We start from the raw sequence: 18,445 nt of genomic DNA on the forward strand, positions 1-18,445 counted from the left end.
TATCATGTCAGCTTCAGTTGCCTGCCCACTGCCAAGTTCAACTGTTAATTCTACAAGACCCCCAGAGAGACCTCCGTCGCCTCAAGGGGACTGTCAGGCCAGTGTGTGTTGCGAACTACCTCGCTCATGGCAGGGGCCTGGCACACACAGGAGCCAGCTCCATTCCAGGACCACGTGACACCGGCAGGGTTACTCACTTGGTTGCCCTCCAGCAGGGGCAGCTGGGGACACCTCCCTAGAGTGACTACAGCGTTTATCACTGAGACGACTCCGCCCAAGCCTCCCTCTTCCTGAAAAGGGAATCTGAGGCCAGGCCTGGGGGTGGGAGTGTCGATTAGACCCATCTATGGCTGCGAGGGCACAGAAACTGCCCCCACCTGGGAAGCAAGAAGGATGGAGTGAGTAAAGCTCAGGTCAGTGGCTCATAAACTTGAAGGGAAACATGAGTTTATCCCAGAGCCTCGGGTGACAGGTGGGGCTTTGTGTCCAGAACCCCAGGAAAGATCCTACTCAGCCACCTAATAATATTTTCATTTCAGATTTCCATTCATCCCCTCTGACTGATTGCGCTCCCGCCTTTATTTTGTTTTTGTCAAGTCTAGGGCTTGTCAATTACTTAACTCTGACTAGAGGAGGGACACAGCACGTTCTTAGGGTGGGCTCGGCCTGGTTTCCCGGTCAAGACTAGACTCTATCCCCTGTGCCTGAGCAGGTGATGTTTTGTCTCTCCACGTTGTACAGTTGCACCCATCTGGTCCTGTTCACTGATATTTCTCCCAATTATGAGGGCAGGTTGCTCGCCACTGTGCCCCTAAGAGCACCAGATCCCTCCCGTGGCTCTGAGTCCCCGTGGCACCTAGCACGTGGCAGATACTTCTACACTTGTTGCTCGTTTGTTCTCAACCTTAAACACCCTGGAGAAAAGGATGTCACAACCTCACCGGTTGCCAAATCCAAGATCTCCATTAATTCAGAAAGAGCGTTTGATAGGAAACCTAAAGCCTTCGCTTCGCATATCATCTCTTCTTCCATTTCAGAAACAACATCTCGGGTTTAATTGGTGGATTTCCATCAGCTGGCCTCCTTGTTAACTCTGAGATGTTCTGACGTTATCGCAGTTCCAGGAGGTTTACGATAAAAACAACTGTTGACGGTGCGGGGCTTAATCACGTACCAAGTGCTTTCACGGATATTTGTACCTAGTTCCTCACACGCTGCGGCCGCAGTGAGTACACGTCTCAGGTCTGCAATGGCAGGGAGCATGACAGGCCCAAGGCCCACAGGATGCTCTGAAATCCAGGCGTGTTTTGGGTGTGGTCTGGTGGCGCTTTCAGCCTCTCCGGGTTTCCCCCTAGTCTCTCTCAAGGGCAATGGCCCTAATAAATATCCTTGCTCACGTTATCCTGCCTTCACATCTGCTTCTCAGAGGACCTACTCTCTCCAGCCTGGCTAGGGTGGCCCCTCCTCTGGGTGTTCAGAGCACCCTGGATCTCTCTCCATGAGAGGACTGACCATCCTGCATTGCGTTGCCTCTGCCCATTGCCCCTTTGGACCAGAATCACTGACCATAATCTAATGAGATTGGTCAGTGAAGTGCTGGGAGGAGTGAATCATTTCACTGAGGGTTTGGGAAGCGAGCAGTGGAAAGTCAGAGGGCTTCACAGTCCAGGTCCATCCAGCTGGGTCTTGAAGGATGGATAGAATCCAGGTAAAGGGAACGGTGGCCAACATTTGATAAGGAGGCAAGATCGTAAGAAAAATGGTGTCTTCTGGAGCCCGATGAACATGTTGGTGTGGCTGGAATGTAAGTGTAGAGACATAGCAGCTGGATGGCAAATGCGATGCTGAATACTTTTGACTTTATGCTGGAAATGTGGTTCTCAAGCAATTTTTTAAAATCCGCCTTCACACTCTAGACACACACAGTGATTCTCAGGATGGGTGAGGTGTCCTCTAAGAATCTCTCTGACCCACACTGTCCAATACAATACCGTACACATAGGTGGCTATATAAATTTTAATCCAAAGTAACTTAGATTGATATCAAAATAAAAATTCAGTGCCTCAGTCATGCTAGATGCATTTTGAGGGCTCTATTCAGAGTGGCTACCCAATATAGAACAGATAAGGGGGGTAGGGGTTGAACAGGTGGGGATGAGGAAAGGGAGGAAAGCTGGAGGTCAGACAGTAAAGGAGATTGTCACACAGCTGGGAGTGGAAGAGCCAGACTTGAAGCCTAAATTTTGTCATTCTTGACCAGTTCTTTCCACTGGACTTCTCTCTTTTCCCAATTTCTGGCAGCCGGTTAGCAAGAAGTCGCATTCATGGCCAGATCCTAGCTCAGTGATGCTGGCAGTGAAATGAATTGCAGAGTCTGGGACCTAAGCTGAGGTGACACAGGTTTGAATCCAGTGCTGCCACTTAGGTGAAGAGCTTGGGAAAGTTACTCCTCTTCTCTGTGCCTTAATTTCCTCATCGATTAATGGAGATGATGCGTTAATTTTCAAAATAAATAATTTGAGAAAAAAAGTACTGAAAAGATTTAAGGACAAAAGCATTTAGAAAATAAGAAACATTTACAAAGATTTTTGTCATTTGCAAAAGGAGTTGCACAAGTGAGTCTAAATTTTAGAACAATGGTCCTCCACCTTGGTTGTGCCTTAGAGTTTCTTGGGAAATTTTTTAAAATCTTGACGCCCTATCTACACCCCAGACCAATTAAATCAGGATCGCTGGGGGTAGGACACACACATGAATAATTTTTAAAACTCCCCATATGATTCCAGCGTGTAACCATGATTGAGAACTATAGTTCTAGAAGGATGGCTCACCAAATTAAAGAATAATAGTAATACACAGGTCTGTAAAGAAAAGACACAGATTACAGGTTGTCCGTTCATACTGAAGGAAGAGTAGTGTTCACAAATGACTAGTGCATGTGCCAAGTTATGTACAGAGACCAGCTTTTATGAAGGTCAGGAGAAAGCTGTTTTGTAAGAAATTAGGAACGTACAGCAACTGGCTTAAAATCTCATTTATTTGGGGGACGAGATGGGGACAGGGTGACCCTGAGAGTAGTTGATGTTTGCTTTACTCCTGCCTGTAGGGGGTGACATGCCCACTTACAAAGCAGGACAAGAGGTCAATTTCACTTTTGTGTAAGGAAATACATACATATTTAGTGTCCGTTTGAATGTCAAAACCTCTCCCAGGAGGTGACTGGTGATATTGTAGATGTAATGCATATGCTTGTACAAATCACACACACACACACACACACACACACACACACACACACATGCATATGTGTGCACGCACACGCATGGGTCTTTTCCTAAGCACTTTACCGTGGACATCCTTTCATATCAAGCCATGAGATTTATCTCATTTTTAATAGATGTATGGTATTTCATAGTTTCAGTATACAATGAATTATTTGGATATTCCCCGATTGGTAGTAAGGTTTTCCCTCACTTTTTCCTGTTTCAAATACCACTTCAACAAACTCACTCTGATGTTTATCTTTAGCTTTTGCGCAAGCACAGTTTTCTATGTTTTTTTATTCCGAGAAGTGTGATTGCTAGACACTGAAAAAACTGCCCTCCGAAAAGGCCATAATAATTTACATTTTCTCCCAATAATGCAAAGAAATGTCCATTTCCCCCACACCCTCCTCAATCCTGTTAAAGAAACAACGCAGCTCCCTTAATGGATATTTAAAAAGTGCTTTGCAGATGATTAAATGCTGTGCAAATTCAAGGTATTATGACCAGTAACCTTTTCTGAAAGGCCCCACATCCAAGTAGCTGTCTAAGCCCTGAGGAGATAGTACCATCCAGAGGGTTCTGCTATATGTCCTGTCATTTTTCTGGAAATAATATTTTTGGGCTTGGATCCTAATTTCTTAGGTCAAAACATCAGTCTCCTGGGGTGACAGGGCTGTAAATAATGAGAGAAGCCCTCTGGCAGAGGCAGCCATCACCCCCCTCAGAGCTCTTCTGGCAAAGTAATTGAATAGCTACAGCACACAGACAGGGCCACTGGTGGCAACCCAAAATTGTAGTGACCCACCCTCGCGGTGAATGATTTGTAAGGGACTCTCCTTTGCTCGGTTTTCAAAGTCTGTATTCCACCTCCTTTCCTTCTTTCAAGACTTTTCATTTTTACTGTTCTCTTGGGATGCTGTCCGATGGAGAGCCCCGCATTCACTAACTCGCTTTTTTAAAAAAGCACAAGCCTAACCCAACGGAGTAAAGAAGTGTCCTCGGTTGACTTTGGCTCAAAAAGAAAGGGAATCTGACCCTAAGGTCCTCCCTGTTCCTCTGCTGTGGGATCCACTCATCCCAACACCACCACCTAGAGACGTCCTAATCCTCCTTCCAGGGACCATCTTTCAAATCTGTTCCTACTACCTTGTTTCCCCGAAACTAAGACCTAGCCGGACCACCAGTGCTAACACATCTTTTGGAGCAAAAATTAATATAAGACCCGGTATTATATTATATTATATTATATTATATTATATTATACCCGGTCTTATATTATATTAAAATATTATATTACCTGACCATTATATTATAGAGTTGATCACTCCTGCCTCTGTTTTCCACACGCTTCATTTACACCTCCAACCTATTAGGCAGAGCCCAATGATTTACTTGTTGGCACCTTTCCCCATCCCCATCTCCCAATTATGAATTCCTCAGGCTGGACCTGGGCCTTATTTATCTTTATATCTCTAGTTGGTAGTACCTGGCAAGTTTGTTGAATGATTTTTTTCCCCCTCATTTTGAATCCCTGACTGGTTTGGACATAATAAAACAAATAACAACACTTGCGGGATATATAATGTAAACACTAGTGCTCCTCAAATATGCCATGAGCTCCGCCATATTTCCCAGCCTCCCGTGCATTTACGATGGGTCATGTGACTAATTCTGCTTCATGGGCAAGAGTGTGAGTGAAGTAATGCATGGCATGTGCTGCCTGAGGCAGTCAAAAGGGAGTGTGAGCTCCAGGCATGCTCGCTCTGCTGCCACTATGGCTGGAAGCAAATACCTCTGACCTAGCAAAGCTGCAAGATGGAAGCAACTCACATTCTCACTACTATTGAATGGTGGCCCCCAAGGAAAGCAGACTGACCTGTATCAGACTATTATGAAAGTGAGAAAGAAGCCTTTGGAGTATGGGGGTATATTACCACAGCAAAACTTAGCTTCCCTGACTAATATAGCCTGTGCGTTTACCAGTGGAAAATGTAGGTAGAATATGATAGTATCCTGTGAATTTGATGACTTCAAATCCAAATCCATTTCTGAGAGAACACAACCATCCGTATTATATCTCTGGAGAAGACAAGACACAGAGAACTAAAGGGGTTGGCTTCTGGATTTGTGAGTGAGATTAGCACGAGAACACAGACCTACATTTCATCTGAGCTATTTCTGGTTACTCTTCCTCGATGGAATTTCCCCTTCCCCAACATCTTGTCCTCTGAGGTTAGTATTCTAGGAATAAGACTGACCTCTATAGAAATGGGACAGACTTTGCATCACTAAAGCTCACTCCACTGAAAAAAATATGTGTTTGGAAGCAACATGGTGGCAAAAAGGTTAACACAGAATTTGAATTTTATTCCAGGCAGACAACCTGAGCCCTAAGGGAAAGACGGCAGCTGCCCTGTGGCCCAGATAATTCAATATCAGGGTGAGCAAGGACATCTCAGAACATTCTGTTCTCCCCTGAGACCAATTAGAATCTGTAGGCATCTTTCTTGTTGACCAGGCTGACTTACTAACTGAAACAGAATTGTGATATTTTCATCAGCTTTCTCTTATCCCTCTCTGCCTTGCCAGCAAAGAGAAAGCTTGATGATCACAGGGCTTCGAGCATGTCAGGCCCAGGGAGCAGATCTTCTCCCACCTTAAACCACTGCACCACCATTACACACTGAGCAAGATCCCAAAAAGATTGGTGCCGGATTCAGAGTATGCTGATATCCCCATATCTCAGTCTCAGTTTATCAGATAAACAGAAGCCAAATACCAAGACACCACCTTCAAGATGCCTGATGAACAATACATCTGTCATTTAGAAGCTGCTGTTTCAATAAACCAGCTCCTGCCTTCATAATTAACCATAAGAACTGAATGTTTTCCCTTAAATTTGGGAATAAGCCAAACATGTCTGCTCTCATCATCTCTATTCAACTTTGTGCTGGAGTTCCTAGCCAGCTTAACAAGGGAAAAAAATAAATAAAAGCATATATTTGAAAATAAAGACAAAGACAGTCGGCGTGTATTGCATCTATAGAGATAATCTCAAAGAACTCACATATATATATATATATATATATATATATATATACATATACATATATATATATATATATATATATATATGATCAGTGATTTTCAACAAAGTTGCAAATAAATAATTTTTAAACAAATGATGCTGGAACAGTTGAAAATTCACATATGAAAGCAATAAAGCTTGAACTTTACCTCAATAATATACAATAATATACAAAAAAATAACTCAAAGTGGACCATAGATCTAAATATAAAGTTTAAGCTATAAAACTTCTAGAAAAAATAAAGGAGAAAAATCTTTGTGTACTTGGATTAGTCAAATATATTTTTTTAAGACAACATATAAGGCGTACACGATAAAACAGTGATAAATTAATTATCAAAATCAAACACTTTTGCTTTTTAAAAACACTGCTAATAAAATGAAAAGGCAAGCCACAGACGGAGAAAATATTTGCAAGACACACAACTAATTTAAATCTGGTATCCAGAATATATAAAGTACTCTTACAATTCTATAATAAAATGACAAACATGCCAATTTAAAAATTTGGCAAAATATTTGAACAGACACTTCACCAAAAAAAAAAAAAAGAAGAAAACACAAAAATGGCAAAACACATGAAAAGATCCGCATCTTTTCCATCCAAAGATCTACATTATTGTTTATTAAGGAAATGCAAATTAAATCTACAATGAGATATATTTTATCACTATATTCCCATTAGAAAGGCTAAACTTAAGTGTTGGTGAGGATGTTGAAAAACTGGATCTCTGTCTGGTGGGAATGCAAAATGGTACAGCCACTTTAAGAAATAATTTGCTTCTTACAAAAGACTTTGTTTCTTATAAAATACACATACCATATGACCCACAATTCTACTCCTAGACATTTATCCAAGAATAAGAAAATATATTGTCACGAAGAGATTTTTAAATGAATGTACACAGTGTCTTCATTTAAAATACCCAGCACTGTAAAAAATCCCAATCTATCAAGTGGTGAATATTTGTATAAGCTGATATGTCCATACAATGGAATATTTTTTAGCCTTAGAATGTAACAAGCTACGAATGGCTACAACAGCATGGAGGAATCTTTAAAGAATTATGCTAAGTGAAAGAAGCCAAATACAAAAGATTACGTACTATATGATTCCATTTATATGAAATTCTAAAGAAAGCAAAACTGTAGTGATAGGAAGAAGGTATTTCAGTGGTTGCCAAGAATATGGGGAATTGTATTGACTGCAGAGGGGCCCAACAGATCTCTGGGATGGTGGAAATGTTTGGGAAATGATGGAAATCGATTCTCACGGTGCTTACATAATTGTATACATTTGTTAAATCTTATTGAATTGTGTCCTGAAAATTGGTGAATTATTTGTAGATTATGCTGCAAAGCTGATTATGGATATACTGGGGGTGCCAAAAAAATGTCTACACGTGACTTGTATTCATCTTTTATTATTGGTATATATCGAGTATTACAATTTTAATACAGTTTTTTCCTTTCTTAAAATGCGTATACATTTTTGGCACCCTTTGTGTGTGCGCGCGTGCATGTGTATGTGTGTGTGTGTGTGTGTGTGTGTGTGTGATTTGTGTGTAAAATGACCATATTCATTGTGGACTAGATTATGGAACCACACACAACTTGGTCCTCTCCATCTCACCAAGGAGATAAAATCCCTCGGTGAGAGATTTCGGATTCCAGTCTCTCCTTGCATCCCTAATATTCTTCCTGCTGCCTCTCTGGGATGGCAAGAGGGTGAAAGGACAGTCAGTCTGCGGAAGACCATACCCTTCCAAAAGAGGTCCTGTTTAATACAAGCTGGCATGATTGCACAGATCTGCAGATAGACCTAAACCTCGTGCCCTTGGGCAAGAGCTTGGGAAGCACTGGTGCCAACTTAGTTTATCAAAATATTCTTCTGTTGAAAAACCAAGTCGTCAATCTTCAGGACTCTTGGCTGGTGAGGGAATCATTTTGGCTAAAGCACACCACTGTTTGTACTGAAGCAAAAGCCCATGGGTGTCCTGATAAATATGGTGCAACAAAACTTGCATTGCAGGGTGGAAGGGCAAGGAAAGGGAACATTTTCTTCTGCCATGGGTCTGTTTACTATGTAGTTGTTGAATCAAATAATAGTTGAGGATATAGTGCAGTATGTGCCTAGTACTGTGAAAGGTGCTATGGGAAACAGTAAGGAGAACGGGAAGGAAACAGACACTTACTTGTTGGTCTGTATAACGTTATGCCTTCAGAGCATGTACATTTATACACGTGTATTTTCATAAATTGGTAACTTCAATACATACACCAGAAAGCAAGAAAGGATGAAAATAAATGACTTAAGTGCCCAGCTGAAGAAGTTAGAAAAAGAACCAACAAAATATCCTGAAAGGAAACAGAAGAGAGGAATGAATAAAGATAAAAGCAGAAATTAATGAGTTAGGGAGAAATCAGAACCAAAAAATAGATTGAAAAGCTGGATCTGGATCTTAGAAAAAAATAAACCAAAAAACAAAAACAAGATAAATTGCTAGATGGCCTAAGCAAGAAAAAAATTGGAGAGCTCAAACCATATAAAAGTGGTATATAGGAAATGATTACAGGAACTGAAGAAAATAAAAGAATCACAAAGGGCTTTTTTGTTCAGTTCCATGTGAATAAATTTGAAATCTTCTACATTCATTATAAGAATTGAACAAAACATTGATAACAAACACCAACAGCACACACAAAAAGATAACCATATACCAGTGATACTTATTATTTTAGATGCAAAAATCCTAAATAAAATATTAACAAGAATAAAAAATTAGTGACACAAGAAAGGATCATATACCATAACCAAGTGGGATTTATTCCAGGGTTAAACTATCCCAGGATAGTTTAATATTAGGAAATCGATTTTTTAAATTCATCGTAATCATAGATTTAAACAGGAAAGGCAAATGATCATCTCAGATATTGAAAAGAAATTTGACATTACTCAAATTATTGAACTGATAAAAGGCACTCAGGACAGAAACAGAAAAAGACATACACTATAAATAATCGTGTGTGCATATGTCAGAAAAAAATGCATATATATAGAATGGGTTTATACCATTGTCTCCCCTGGTTCTCAAGCCTTCACATGTAGGCTGAATTTCACCCTTGGCTTTCCTAGGTCTCCAGCTTGCAGATGGCAGACTGTGAAATTTAGCCTCCAAAATTACATAAGCAAATTCCTCATAATAAATATTTTAGAAACACAACCAGTAGGTTGTATATCCTTATATTATCTACTGGTTCTGTTCCTATAGAGAACCCTAACTAATACAGATTCATAAAATAAGCCCAATAGCCAGCAGCACCATACTTAATGGGAAAACACTCCAGGTATTCCCTCTCATGCCAGGAATAAAAGGGCTATCATTTCCCCACTTCATCACTATTGTTTAACACTGTACGCAATGGGAGTAGACAAAAGAAGGGTAAAAAATGGAGAGATACAAGTAAAATGATCACTTTTTGCAGTTATAATTGTGTCTCTAGGAAACTCCAAGAGAATCAACCGAAAAGGCATCCTATACGTGAGAGAAGTCAGTGAGGTGATGGAGGATGAAATTAATATGTGTAAATCACTGACTTTCATCTATTCAAACACCAACAAATTAGACAAGACAATGGAAGATCCCATTTATACTAGCCACAAAAAGTGATTAACATTTCTAGAAATAATGTGCAAGGCTATAAAGCACTTAAAAACATTCTGTAATGACAAAAACAACGACTAAAACAAGTGACTATTCCAAACCATATTTTAAAGAAAACTCATCCTCAAAAACATATCAATTTTCCTAAGTCAATTTAAAATTTTAATGTAATTGTTCTTGTGCTGGTGGCACTTTGGGGACCTAATCACTCTTATACTCTCATACACCCCTGGCAGGAGTTTAAATTAGTACAGTCTTATAGAAGGTAATTTGGTTAATGGTATCTATCAACATTGGAAGTAAACATATTCTTTGAATAATGACACCTATTCCATTTGTCTTACACATATACTCATTCAAATGACAAGTGCAAAATCATTCATCCCACCATAGTTTGTAGAAGCAAAAGGCTAGAAACAGCCTTCCTGTGCATCGGAGGGTACACTCCTATAATGGAACACAATGCAATTGTAAAATTCAAAAAATATATATGAGAAAGGATTATGGATGTGGATAGGGAAGTAAGTAAATTCAAGATTAGTATTAAGAAAGAAAATAAAGACAGAACAACTTGTAGAGTAAGTTACTATTTGTGTAAAAATGTGTGAGTCAGAGGAATAAATATCCGTACTTCCCTGTATAGGCAAAGAAAATCCCTGGGCAGATACACAAAAAGAAATGAATAATAGTTGCTGCTGCTTTGAGAACAGAAGTGGACACTGCCAAGGCTAGAAAACAGGAATACAAGGGAAAATTTTAAGAATACATATTGTGGTAATTTGGATTTTTGATCTACGTGAGATCATTACAATTCAAAATACCAAAATCAAATTTTAATAGAGACAGATAAATAAAATATAATAAAATTAAAATAAAAATTTAAAAATAAAAACAATTCACATGGGAGGAACGGTTGATTAATTGAAGACTAAAACACTAGTAATTAATTACTAAGTGCTTAATATGTGCTATGATCTATTTTAGGCATTTTTACATGTGTGAGATGGGCACTATTATCATCCTGATTTATGAAGTGCTACTATTATCCTTATTTACAGAGGAGGAAACTGAAGCAGAGATACATTAGATGCCCAAAGTCACAACTGGGCAGTCTCCCAAAGCCTGCTTGGCTATGCCACCTGCTGATAGATAACATGACGTCATATGGAGCAGTTAAACCACACACCACCACCCCCGCTACCACCCCAAAACACCTGAGGTTCAATTCCTCACTTCACTTACTAGCTGTATAACTCTGAAAAAAGTCATTCAGCATATAAAGATCCGGCTCCCTTGTTTGTAAAATCATAATGATTAAACCTGTCCTGTCTCTAAAACTTGCCATGAGCTCATCTGTGTTTGTGTATGATGGGAAAGCATGTGGAAAGATCAAGAATTTAAATATGTGTTACAGAAATAGATTAGAAAAGATGCAAGAATCCATCTTCTGGAGGGTAGGAGGAAGCAACAAAATAAAACCAGCTGAGAAGCAAACCTTGTGTTTTCCCACTGACTTCCATTGTGACTCTTAGGGAGAAGTTAATACTGGGAAAAGTTCCGGACCCTGGCTGGAAGGAATGACATTTAAGGAAAGAAATGATACATACTGCCAAAAAAAAAAAAAAAAAAAAAAAAAGGTAACTTTCTAAGAAAATAGCAACAGTCATATCCAAAATAGTAACAACTTTAAAAATAGTGTGACACCGGAGGAGCCAGAAACTCCAGTTCACAGGGACAAGAGAATAGCTAGGAGCAGAAAGGTGTCACGCTGTGTGAGGAGCGCCATTTCTGGGAGTCAGTTGTGATCAGTCAGAAATTGGTCCCTTTGGGCATCTGTTCGATGAATTTCTACTAAGTGGGGGCTCTGTGGCTCCCGGGAAGGCAGGCAGCACAAGAACATTCTCCTTGGGTATCTACAGAGGGACCTCAGGCTGACGGCAGTCACCGCTGGGCCTCACCCCACCTTCCCTCGGAGCCTAGATCTTGTCAGGCCTTAGGTCTTTGCGATGGGAGCATCTCCACCACAAGAGAGTTGTTCAGAAGGAGTGGATGCAGCAGGGGGAGGCCCTGACAATGCCGTGGCGGGAGCAGCGACTTCATTCTGTGTCGGACGGTTCATCACTGCGTCACCTTGGGCTCTGGTTTCCTTTCCAGTCAGTGTTCACCTCGCTTGTCCTCTTTGCTTGCGTCTCCCTCTAACACCATTCTCTGCAGCCACTCGTGTTCTCTCGCCCTCTTTCCAAGCTTTTAGCTTCCCGGCTCAGCCCCCTCTGAGGTCATTCTTTCTCTCCAGACCAGCTCTTTCCTGCCACCACCCAGCATATCCATATACAACCAACAGGCATGTCTTGCAGGTATCCCCCACATACAGGTAAGAAAACAGAGACACGATGAGCTGAAGGAACATCCTTAGGGTTATAGAAGAGACTGGAGACAGGGAGGGGCTAAAATTCAGGTCTCGAGGCCTGAGCTCTTTATTCTTTGGGCTCGTCCCCATTCCTAAGACGGGTAGAAACTTACTGGTGACCTTACCTCCTCATTTCAGAGTTCTCAACAAAAATGGCAAAACCTCTTCTTTCCTCAGTCCTTTCCTCTTTATCCCCTATTACCAGGCTCTCTCTCTCTCTCTCTCTCTCTCTCACATACACACACACACACACACACACACACACACACACACACACACACACAGAATCCCTTAACTTGATTTTGGGATGCAGAGGTGAGGAGGGCTAGCATATATACACTTGACCCTTGAACAACATGGATTTGAATTGCACAGACCCACGTATGCCCAGGCTTTTTTCAGTAAGTACAATAAATGTATTTTCTCTTCCTTATGATTTTCTTAATAACATTTTCTTGTCTCTAGCTTACTTTATTGTAAGAATAGAGTATGTAATACATAGAACACAAAATAGGTGTTATTGGACTATTTATGTTATCAGTAAGGCTTCTGGTCAACAGGAGGCTATTAGTAGTTAAGTTTTGGGGGAGTCAAAAGTCATGTGCAAATTTTCAACTGCACGGGGGTCAGCAACCCCTAACCCCCACATTGTTCAAGGTCAACGGTATATGGCAGTGGACGCGTCATAGCTCTCCATCTCTGCATGAGGCTGCTGGAGGAAATCAAACACTTGCTGGTTAGGGTGATAATTGACGTTTTTGTGCCCTCTCCAAAACCTGGGTGTGAGCGTTAATTTAGATAATGTCTACAAGGCCTGCGGAGCTAGTCAACAGTCAGCATGACACAGCACTGTTATTACTCAAATAAGGAGACCAGCCACAGTTTCCACTTTATCAGCCGAGGAATTTCTAATTCTGGGCTGTCATCAGAAAAGGAGAATGGAAATCAAAAATCACTGTGATGTCTGCCTCCCTCTGATTATCCATACTGATGTCAAATTAGTAAGAATTAGTAAGATAGGTTTAGACAGCGGCTTCCGTGTTAGATTTATGAAAGTGATTGCGTCCATGGAGATCCGGGAGCCTCAGAGAGCAGGCTACAGTGAATTGAGCTGTCCTGAACCCAACTAAATTATCAATTACTGAATTTTCAGGAACAATTCACCTTTAGAGCCCAAGGTTATTATATGAATTTCCTATACAGCCGCTGGAGGAAATAACCCAAGAAAATGAGCAGGGCCCAAGAAAAAAAAAAAAAAAAAGCCCTGCAAAAGGACAGCTTAATAAAATGCATGCATTCAGTTGATCCTGGGGAGAAATTATTTTGCTCTGGCAAATGACATTTGTATCTAAACATCATATTTTCAAATAGGATTGTGTTTTCAGCCTGGCACCACTGGGATAGGAAAACGGTGTCCTGATTGTTCAACAATGTACCAAACGGATTCCTTTTATTAAAATCTCATTTCACTGGGATTGCTCCTTTGAGAGAGATAGGCAGAAGAATGCTGGGAAACCAGTGAACCAACACCGCACAATTGTATCAGCATATTAAGTACTCCTGCTTACGCATTCACTACGCACATGGCCTGCGTGTAATGTGCGGCGAGAGCAAGGACGTCAGTAGCTCAGGACCTTGGGAGAGGCTTTTTTTTTTTTCTTTTCTTTTTCGTGCTTCCTCCCTTCCTGCTTTTTAAATGAAATAGGGGGAGAAAATCAAAGTTCTTATGTCCTTACGCCCTCTCCGCAATGCTGCCACTTCAAAAGTGCCTTTATTTGATTCCTTTCATCAACAGAACCCAGAGTGATCAATGGGAAATAACCGCTAAGCCGCCAAGTACAGACTTTGATCATCACCGAGCTCCCTGTCCAGCCCCGGTCCCAGCACCAGGAATTTCTTAGGCATATACTGGGCTCCTTTGGGACCGGCTCCGATTACCCTGGAAACAGGAAAACAGCTCCAGTTCAAAAATCAGACAATCTTAGGATTTTTTTAAAATTATAAGATGAAAGGGAAAATGGTTACCCATTATGGTTGGATGGCCACATATAGTTTATTTAAAGATGGGTGGTTGTGGAGAAGAGAAGCACGTCTGAGCACAAGATTTCACACAATTCTGCCAAGATTTAGTATAAATCAATGACCCTGAATTCTGACAGCTGATTAGACCTTCATTCTTTCATTCATTTCCATATGTTAAATGAACAGCTACTTAGTACTGTGTTCTGTGCCAGGTCCTACTGGAGATTCAAAGGAGAATCAGAAGGAGCTCCTTCCCACGAGGGGCTTGTAGGTCTATTACCAGAGACGGAACGTGTACAGGTCCCTCGAGTACCAGAGAGGCACCAGCAGAGACTAGCAAAGGTGAGCAAATGGGGACATGGGGGTTCAGGAGAGGGAGAAGTCCCCTCAGCCTGATGATTCGAGGGAGCCTTCTTGGAGAAGATGCTATTCGATCTGGGTCTGGAAGCGTTGGTAGAATCGCACACATGCAAGATGCTAAGAGGAAGCAAAGAATTCAGGCAGAAAGAATTACATATGCAAAGACCAAGTGAGGGAGCATGTGGACTGTGTCAGGAGTGGCATGCATACTTCAGGGCAAGCAGGGGTGCCCCGAGAAAGTGGCAGATGAGCTGGATATCGGGAGGTTTCAAAGCGCCTGACAATTTCGTCAATTCTTATTCATGGTATTAAAAAAAAAAAAAAAAAAAAAAAAAGACCTATGGGCAGTCCTTATCCAGAATCTGTTCTGCTCTGTGTCATGTGACAGTGTTGTTACCTAGCCTGGAGGTGGCCTCTCTGTCTGGGCCCAGCCCCCGTCTGCATACCTGTCCCTCTGGTCTCTGTTCACGCATCACTTCAGCATATGGTGGCATTTTCTGGCCCTGAAAGGACTGACACACCACCCAACCCGCCTCTCTTTGTCTATCCCTTTCAGTGTCTTTCTGTCCCAAATCTAAATTTGCACAATGAAGACCCGTTGGACTACACTGAGTGAGGTGCACGTTCCTCGTTCCATCATCCTTTGTGACTGGAGAGGATCGCATCCTTCAGACAAATATGGCGGCCTGGATCCACCCCTTTGGCTGCTGCTATGAGTACAGGTAATTCCTGGAGACATGTGGTATCAGCAGACATTTACCTCAACTAAGTATAATATGCTTTGTAAATATCACAAATGCCTACCAATATGTAAGAACATAAGGAGGTGTGCAAGGCACTCTAGAAATAAGTATCAACTATTAGAAGAGATGTGAAACTTTTGGTATTTACAAAGGCAACCTTCAGTGATATGGGAGATTACTCTGTGGAGAAAGCTTAAAACTCAACACTGCTGAGTAAATGGGATGTCTCACCCTTTGGATGTGACCCAACCTGCCTAAGGGTCATCAGTACAACAACTGACGTCATTTCTTTTTACCCTAGGATCCCCAATAGTATGTTAACTAGGAAAACAGAATCTTTCTCTGCCTCATCCTGCATGCATTTAAATCATTTATAACACACAGAACATATATTATGCAGCCACTTACATAAAGCAGAATTATTAACAGAATATATTTTCACCAGCCAAGGCCAGAGTTTTATTTTTATAGGGTATATAGTCTGATAAACAGTGACAGCGAAGAAAGAAATTTTACGAGGTAGTGGTTAAAAGGGGTGGTGGAGGTGGGGGAGCTGTAAATAAATACTTTTAAAACCTTTTTAATGCTGGCCGTCTTTCCTTTATAATGCGACCACAGAGTCCTCTGTTCATATAAACAGTGTCTGATTATTTTAATGTACCAATATTATTGGCTGCAAGTTCCTTTCCCTGGGCAAGAGTACCCAGACCCCAATTGCCACTACTACTTTCAGCTTATCATCCTTTTAATATAACTAGCTTGGCCCAGCAGTTAATTGATTAAGAAGATATCCTGAGTGTAACACACACACACACACAATGGCAGAGAGTCAAGCTTATCATGCCCGTGAAAGATATATTCCCAAATGATATAGCCATAAATTCACCTCTGTAATTGACTCCACTAACAGCCCCAAACTTAAATATGATTCATGCTTTCCCATCAATAATTTGATGTGCTATGAAGTTAGCCTGTGTGATTCTTGTACTTTAGAGATGTTCTCTCTCCCTTGGTTATAATCTTGCACATACCAGCTTTCCTAAAAGTGCCGTGCTTATGCAATGTAGGTATCCTGGGTTCAGCTAAGACTTTCTGCTTCTAGTTAAAGGGAAGAACTTGAAATTGTAGGGCCACTATGAGTACTGCCCAGTGAATGCCAATAGCTGCGGTTTTCTACTAGTACATACGATAGAATTCATTTGCTATTGGAACCTCATCTGTTTCCACAATACTTGAAGTGTTCACAATGTGTGTAAGTCAGGATAGTTAATAATAAGTCAGACCAGAAAGGGAAGGAAACAGAGGAAACAGCTGTATCTGAGAAAGGCTGACGTCTGCAAAGAGTCACTGAATTTGACTCTGCATTGCTTGGTGGCCAAGGCCAAAGGGACATCATGCTTTGTTACCAAGACAGTATGTTTTAACGCTGCAGACCAATGACCCTCAAACCTGGCGGTCCCAAAGTCTACTGCTTGGGGCCAAAGACCAAGAGATTATCTCCTCTATTTAGAATACATGGACTTTATGGTGAATATGTCAATAGTCTTGAAACGTGTAATAAGATAATCAAATTATTACCTATTTTTTCATTAGGTACAAGTTCTATAGAGTCCTGAATATGGATAATTCCCCACTCAGTTGACCACACAGATAGTTGTTGGCCTCAACAAAATAAATGAATGAAGAGATGCAATATGTACATGTGTGAACTCGCTCAATCTCATCAATCTAGAACATAAAATAAGCACACTTTTCCAGGCTACACAGGTAATTCTAAGCGTCCCTCCGGGTCCCCAGGGTACTTCTGTACCAGTTTCCTCATTAAGTTGCCACAATGTACCTCCACCACCGAAGTCCCCTGTAGAACTGCCACTGCTCTGGCTACCATCTCTGCTCCCACAGAGGCTGTCCTCTCCCTTGTCACTCCATTTCAGTCATTGAACAAGTATTTCCCATAATTCTCTCCACAGCACAAAGCTGCGATGAAGTCGACTTTGTGCGAAAGGTTTTACTCATAGTTCAGGAATAAGGAAATGAAAATAGCCTGGCAAACTAATTTTTGCAAGTATTAGCATATCTCACTTTCCTCAGAGCCCACAGGCCCAGATCCTGCTTAGTCTTAACTTTCTTGGAGATGCATGGAATTCCTCAAGGGCTGGGAGCTGGCTGTCTGAGCCTCTGTTCACTCCCCCGAGACACCTGGAATCCTGTCCCACCCTCAATATCTGCCTCCCCCCAACATGTATGGTGATGAACAGCCCTCGACTTCGACCCTGACCCCCGGGAAGTGTAGCCTCATTCCCTGGACCCAGAAGGACAACCTTATCAGAATATGACATCACAACATCAGTACATTTCCCCAAATCTTAGTCATTCTGTCTGAGATAACCCCACTGTTAGGACAGAAAATTCCAGCAGGGAGAGCTGTGAGAAACTTCCCTGTGCTAGTGAGTGGTGGAGAGTGTGTTGGGAAGTCATTTCCGCAGTGTTCTGTGACAACACACATCTCCTATCAGCAACTGCTCACCCCCAAACACCTATGACTCCATAGAACATGCAACAGCTTTCACAACAGAGTACCCTCAACTCACACAGCCAAAAAGTATTTCTGCTCCCCACTTCCTCTCGAAAAAATTCTAGAACAGGAGAAAAAATAGACAGAGCTCTGGCCCAGTCATATATCAAAATTTACATTTCCAAGCAAGATACCTGTTTTCTTAGTCTTCAGCTGTTTTATTCAGAAATCATAACACTTCTGAACTTTGCCTCAAAACTTGCTTACAAATTGGTAACTAAGTGGCACCTTCCAACTGATCCTCTTAAGACAAAGGGACGGTCTTAAATGTATTAAATGTATTTCTTCATTATCTCTCCAATATTTAGTAATACCACCT

Source organism: Rhinolophus hipposideros (genome assembly GCF_964194185.1).
Source record: "Rhinolophus hipposideros genome assembly, chromosome: 26".
Classification (NCBI taxonomy): domain Eukaryota; kingdom Metazoa; phylum Chordata; class Mammalia; order Chiroptera; family Rhinolophidae; genus Rhinolophus; species Rhinolophus hipposideros.